Below are 6,438 nucleotides of genomic sequence, written 5' to 3' on the forward strand. Positions count from 1 at the left end.
TAATTGTATATTAATGATACAAAAAAAAAGTTAAAAAAAATGGTCCACATAAAGTAAATAGCTGGAAGTTTGGTTCAAATGCCACCCTTTGTAGGTTGTGCAGAATGGTAGAACTAACTAGATAGGCCAGCTCTGCCTTTTGAGGAGGAAGGTAATTGCATGGTCAAAACTGGAGGACAGCCCTTCATTGAGTACACAATGGCCTCTAGAAATTTGTATACTCTAAGGACACTTTGCATAAGGAATGAGTACACAGGTGTTTTGCTGCATACAGCTTGCATTTGCTACATACAATTCCTGTTACAAGATGGGCACAGGACACACTGTGATAGCGGCTCACATCTGGCTAAACTCTGGAAAGCATTTCTAGCTAATAGCATGTGTTATATGAAGTTTTTACTTTCACATTCAGTTATCTAATTTAAAACTTAGGAAAATGCATGAAGTTGTACGGCCCCTATCACTATGGAGGGATTTAAACAGAGGGTGGATATACACTTACAGTGGTTGCATAAAGGGGATTCAAGCATCAGTCAAAGGGGATGGGGGATGTGATGACCATATTAAAGCTAATTATAACAATCTAGATTTCTATGAACATTATCAAGACATACTCAACTGAATTTACACATGTGTAGCATAATCTTTACATCTCATGCAACCTGAGGAATTAGGAAAAATTTCATTTTTGATTTAGGCTTTATGAGAGGCAAAAAAATAAAAAAAGCATTTGTTTGGAAATGTTAACATATTGCCTATCTGCAACAAGTGATTTCCATATTTGTCTAGAACACTAGCTCCTTCTGAACAATGACCCTTCTGAATCTCAAAACAATTTTTTAATAACTCTCCAATCTCCCAGAGAGCATAACTTTAATCATTTGTTGACTTATATCATATCTTTTCACTTAGAGTTCTTATTAGAGGCATTTCCCAGCCAGTACCCCAGTACCTCTCAGGGGTGGTAGTGGGTAGGTCAGGGAGATTGGAAATTTTTGGTTCACTTACCACTCAATGTAGGACCATTTAATATAGTAAGATCCAGAACAACAGAGACTTAAAGACTTGCATTTTATATATCTGGATTAGTATCATATTTTCCCAAATTGTACAACTGGGGAACAATGAAGCCAAACATATGTTGAATGACAGCCTTGCTATTATGCTAGGGCTTAATCATGTGACACTGAGACAATGAAGATGGTGATGAGGACAAGCAATTAAGAGATCCTCCCTAAATTTCTACCACACTCTTTTGGTCCTCTCCAATTGATTTAACCGATCTTTTTTACTGACTAAAATTAGTGCAGTTTGTAAATTCTTATTTAATTTTCCAATTCACTGTAAGATCCTAACGAAAGAACTTCTTGCTTCAGATGCAAAATAGGAATCATAATCTTGATTAAATATTTACTGATAAATTTACAATCATGAAATTATTAACAAGATGTATCATATATATCAATGTGTAAAAATAGAAGAAAAATATTTTGCAAAATACCGTATTTTAGCATGTGTGAACATGTATTTTTGCTCTTCTACTCATAAAACTCTCATTAGCTCAATGGAATACTGTTCATGGAATCTAGAAAAATCATAAAGTCTTTGAAATACTGTATGTGAAATTCAAAGGAGCAAGAAAACATTCATTTTTAAGAATTAAAAAGATGTCACCATAAACAAAACCAAAAAACACTGTGATTCCATTTTAAGAATTCCCAAGCTTTCCCATATTCCTATTTTAGAACAGTACACAAATGAATCAAGACACAGTACTGTCCAGGGTATAGTACTGGCCCAGAGGCCTAAATAACTCGAGGTTTTGAACATTCTTCTTCCACCAGAACTTTGATTTTGAATGCACAGCATAGAGAGTTGTAAAACTACCAAAAACTTTCACTGCAACTGACAGGTAACTTCACCTTGTATGGTGAACTCTCTCTCTTTCAAATTTGAATCTCTCTTCCCCAGCTGTAATCTGGAGCAGAGGCATCTATGAGGTGAAATCAGTGATAAAAGATATAATTATCTTTTGGTGGTGGCAGTGGATGACAAAACAGGATTTAGAAGTTGTAACTGACCAGAATTTGACTCCTGGTTCTCCCACTTACTAGCTGTATTACTTTGAGCTATTTAATTTTAACCTTCTGGGCCTTTGATTCCCTATCTATAAAACAGAGATAATAGTAGTAGTTACTAGTTAGCTCAAAGGGCTGCTTTAAGGATTAAACAATATATGCAAAGCACTCAGGACAACACATGGCACAAAATCAGCATTCAGTAAGTGTTGGCTATTTTTACTATTAGGTCTGTAAACTGGGTAGAGAACCTTTAAAATAGTCTGAACCCATCTCACACAGCAGCAAAGGTCATATGCAATCTGAACTTAAACACCTTTCAGTTTCTTCAGTGGGTTATTATATTATCTGGACTTCTGCTGTCCAGCAAGAGTAGCCACTAGCCACAGGTGGCTAAGGAAACTGGACTGCGTCTAGTCGTAAATGAGATGCGCTCAAGTATAAATACGCACCGGATTTCGAAGACAGTATAAAAAAAAGAATGTTCAGTATCTGAATTTTAAAATATTTGATTACGGATCGAAATGATAATATCTTGGATATACTAGGTTAAGTGAAGCATATTATTACAATTAATTCTACGTGTTTTTCATGTTTTTTAATGTGGCTACCCGAAAATTTAATCTTAAATAAGTGTCTCGCCTTGCATTCGTATTGGGCTGAACTGATGCTACTCATAACGTGGACCAGAGGCTCCTGGAAGCTTGTTAGAAATGCAGATTCTTAGGCTCCGCACAGACTTAACAGATCAGCCATCTGCACTTACTTCAACGTGATTCTGAGGTGATTCTTAAGCATTGCTCCAGAGTTTTCCGTTGTAGAGCTAAAGAGGGCAAATATAAATGCGAACACCTTTGCTTTAGATAATAGCTCACCGAAAAAGGAGCAATTATGAAGAAGAGAGAGGGGGCAGAGGGGTACGGAAGAAAGAAAAACTCATAGTACAAGAACAAAAAGAAGCGGGGTAAAACCCAAACTGAAGATTCAGTGGAAGGGAACTTCCAGACTTTTTCCTCCATAAATGTGGAGGGAGATGCAAACTGAGATAATACTTACAACCAAAACCCATAGGGACCAGGAAATGGTCAGACAAATCAAGTCTTACCAGCCGCCCCTCAGCGGCCTCAGCTACGCTAGGCCTGGGCCCGAGGCAGTCTGGGGTTGAGGTGCGACGCGAAGCACCATCCGCCTCAGGGCTGCACGGTTCTGCGGGGCTTCTCTTAATCTTTTGCCCAAAGGCCCGGTTCACGAGACACATAATGCGTTTTCCGGGACTCACCTGCTTTCGAGCGGCCCTAGCAGCTTGCGCGATCGCCACCGCCACCTTGGAGTCCCTTTGCAGAAAGCCCGCCCACGCTGGCCCATGTACTGCTTCCATTGGTCAGGCCGCTCGTCATTCCTGGAGAAGGCTGTAGAGAACGCCATAGCAACCGAACCCAGAACTACAACTCCCGGCGTGCTCTGCGCGGAGGAGAAGCGAGACGCCGTAACAGGGTCTACCAATAAATGGGCGAAGTTTCAGTCTCCGAGACGGGTTCCGTTTTATGCAAATTCCGGATAAAGACCACACCCTTCCTCATTCCAACCTTTTGCTGTACATCTTTCTTTGAACCGTGCCCCGCCTCCCTTTTCGCCTCCAAATATTCTCTCCTTTAGGACTTTCCGTAACTAAGTTGAATGCATCTTAACTAGTTCCTCGCACAGCAACGGACAGATACACCAGAGTCGTGGAAAAAGCACCTTCATAAAACGAGTCAAGGAAATTCCGACCAGAGGCCTACGGTGACGCCTTTTGGGAAGAGTCTGGGAGGAAGGAGATTCCTACTCCCACCCCCTTGTGGTTGCTCATTGGCTTACTGGTTGTCACTCCGTCCTCTTCCATTTTTATCAGCTTCAAGCCCTTTGGTTCCCGCGGCGGGCGGGGCTAGCGATAGGGGGCGGTGAGGAGGTTCAGGCCCCTTCTCCCGATTGGCAGGCTGCTTGTCCCCACCCACTTGTGGGCGGAGAGGGAGCGGTGGGTGGTGGCGGGGGAGGTGGCCGAAGGAGATGATGAGATAGGCGGGAGAGAGGGAGCGAGGGAGGGAGCGAAGGAGGTAGAGAAGAGCGGAGGAAAGGGGAGGGAGCGCAGCTTGGTTGCTCCGTAGTACGGCGGCTCGCGAGGGAGAATCCCGAGAGGGCTCCGGGACGCACGGAGAGGCGGGCGGGCGGGTGGGGATGGTGTGCGGTGTTGCGGCTCCTGCGTCCCTCCCCTCGGCGAGTGAGTTCCACTGATTTGTCCCTGGGGCGGCAGCGCGGACCCGCCTGGAGATGAGGTGAGGAGCTGGCTGGATGGTGGCGGCCTGGACCGAGAGGCGGCGGGGGCGGGGGTCTGCCCGGGGGTCGGCTCGAAGGCCGCCCGGGGCGCCCGTCCCGCTGGCCGGCGCGGTTCCGTTCGGCCGCTCTTCGGCTTTTGCCGCGCACCCGGGAGGCGCGGCACTGACCGCCCTGCGCCTGGTCCTTCCCCATCCTCCCGGGGGCGGTAGCAGGGAGGCCGGCTGGCCGGCGCCGGAGGCCGGGGCGCCGCTGCTGCTGGATGGGCTTCGGGTTGAATGGGCGTCCGCAGCGCTGGCCGGGTGGGGTTTTTCCCTCCCCAGGGGGCGTGGGGCGGTCGGTCCTTCCAGGGCTGACCTGGCTGCCCTCGGCCGCCCGAGTGTGGCCGGCCCGCCAAGCCTCGCCTCCCTGCTGGCCTCCCGGGGATCCGGAGCGGGCGGGGAGCGGCATCGCGCCGCCAGCCTCCCCCCGGTCTCGAGTCCCTGGCTCATCCCTTTTTCTCCCTCGTGTGCCTGCAGAATCCCTGTCAGTGAAGGGCAGTCAATGCCATTTGGCCCCAAGTCGTCCTGTCGGGACTGACTGATGGTATTTCACAGAAAGCGGCTCTCTTTTCAGTGGGAGCGCATCCCCGGTGTCCGCTGCTTCTCCTTCCCTTCTTTACGCACAGACACAGGTTTTATGGTGTGGACCGAAGGCACAATTGCCGTCTCTCCGTGCTTGGGCGAGAAAATGTGATCTGTATTTTCTGGAAAAGAAAAACCAACGAGGGATGGGGTTCCACCTTCCTTTACTTCTTTTGATTAGAAAATTTAGTAGACAGGCGTCTTTTGGTGTGATTCAGACTAAAGAAGGCTTTGCTTTTGAAGAAATAGCTTAGCGGCTTCTCTGTTGAGTTGGAGGCTACGTAGACTTTTGATGGCCTGTTCATATGAAAGTTTCCTTTAAACTTTGCCATCATCAGTGCTCTTCTCAAGGCAGCACCAAGCCTGAAATTTTAAATGTATGCAGACTCCGGACAGATCAGTTTCTTTGTGCTTATCTGCTGGATCCTACCTACTCTTGCTATTACCGTGGTTAGAACATACAAATAATATAAAAAGTACAGTAAAAAGTTTATATAATAGAAGCGAATGCCATACGAACAAACACATCTGGAAAATCTCAATCCTGTTACTGGGGAGGTAGTTTTACTAACCTCTGATGGATGAAAGAACAGACTCAGATCTCATGGATTATGTAGTGGACGGGATCTGAGGGCAGCAACTGGGGCTAGGACCCAGCAAGCCAGCTGGTTTGTGAAGTGCTACACTTAACCTATAAAATAGGAGGAATGTATTTGTTTGGGTATGTTTCTTTTGTAGGTGACTTAAGGTGCAGAAGATTAAGTCCCCCTCAAAGTTATGTTTTATACCTGTCTCTGAAAACAAAATACTGTATTTTTGTTTTAGTTTCTTAAATTAGTTTACTTGAGACATTTATGTTGTGATGGGAGTTTCCTTGTAATTATAAATGTGTATTTCTAATATTGAAGAGAATTCTTTCTGTAGGAAGTTTGTAAAGAACACAGGAACGTTTAATCCAAATTGAGAAATCTGGGACATTAATTTAGCGATGGCATAAAACTCCTTTAAGTATCTTCAGTAAGAAGTGTTTCTGATAAAACTTTTTTGTTTTAAAAAGGTATTTATGTAAGAATGTATCTGTTGAAATTGCTGAGGCACATGGTATCTTCACAAAACCCTATTATTATTCTGCCTGAGTAAGAGAGGAAATGAACAAATTTTTGATGTACTTTGGAACCCTGTGTATTGTTCAGATACTAAGCATTGTGAAATAGGGCATAAAATGAGCGGTAGCAAGTTCCGTGAAATGTTTGTCCCTCTTAGCATTTTTTTTTTGTTTTTTTGCTGTAGACTGGAAATTTCCTTTTTCTTAATACTTAACTCTAATATTGGCAGTGGAATTCTCTCAACTTCATCTTTTCCTCAGATGCCTAAGTTGAGGCAAACTCGAGTCTCCTGTAAGAGGATAAGGAGGATGTGCTGGAGCA

The 6,438-nt window shown here is 44.6% G+C and overlaps 1 protein-coding gene across 5 annotated transcripts in view; it reads right to left on the reverse strand.

Moving 5' to 3' along the window:
* The window catches only part of CRYZL1 (crystallin zeta like 1), a 29,160-nt gene extending 25,627 nt beyond the window's left edge, over window positions 1–3,533 (reverse strand). For 3 of the 5 annotated variants that reach the window (XR_008998380.1, XM_036880230.2, XM_036880231.2), the window contains exon 1: window positions 3,358–3,501. The gene's annotated coding sequence lies outside the window, so the exon portion shown is untranslated. Of the gene's footprint in view, window positions 1–3,357 lie in introns of all 5 variants that reach the window. The other 2 variants (XM_036880223.2, XM_036880225.2) reach the window with 2 other exon arrangements.
* Between the last annotated feature and the right edge of the window lie 2,905 nt (window positions 3,534–6,438).

The sequence above is a fragment of the Manis pentadactyla genome, chromosome 1 (assembly GCF_030020395.1).
Source record: "Manis pentadactyla isolate mManPen7 chromosome 1, mManPen7.hap1, whole genome shotgun sequence".
Lineage (NCBI taxonomy): Eukaryota > Metazoa > Chordata > Mammalia > Pholidota > Manidae > Manis > Manis pentadactyla.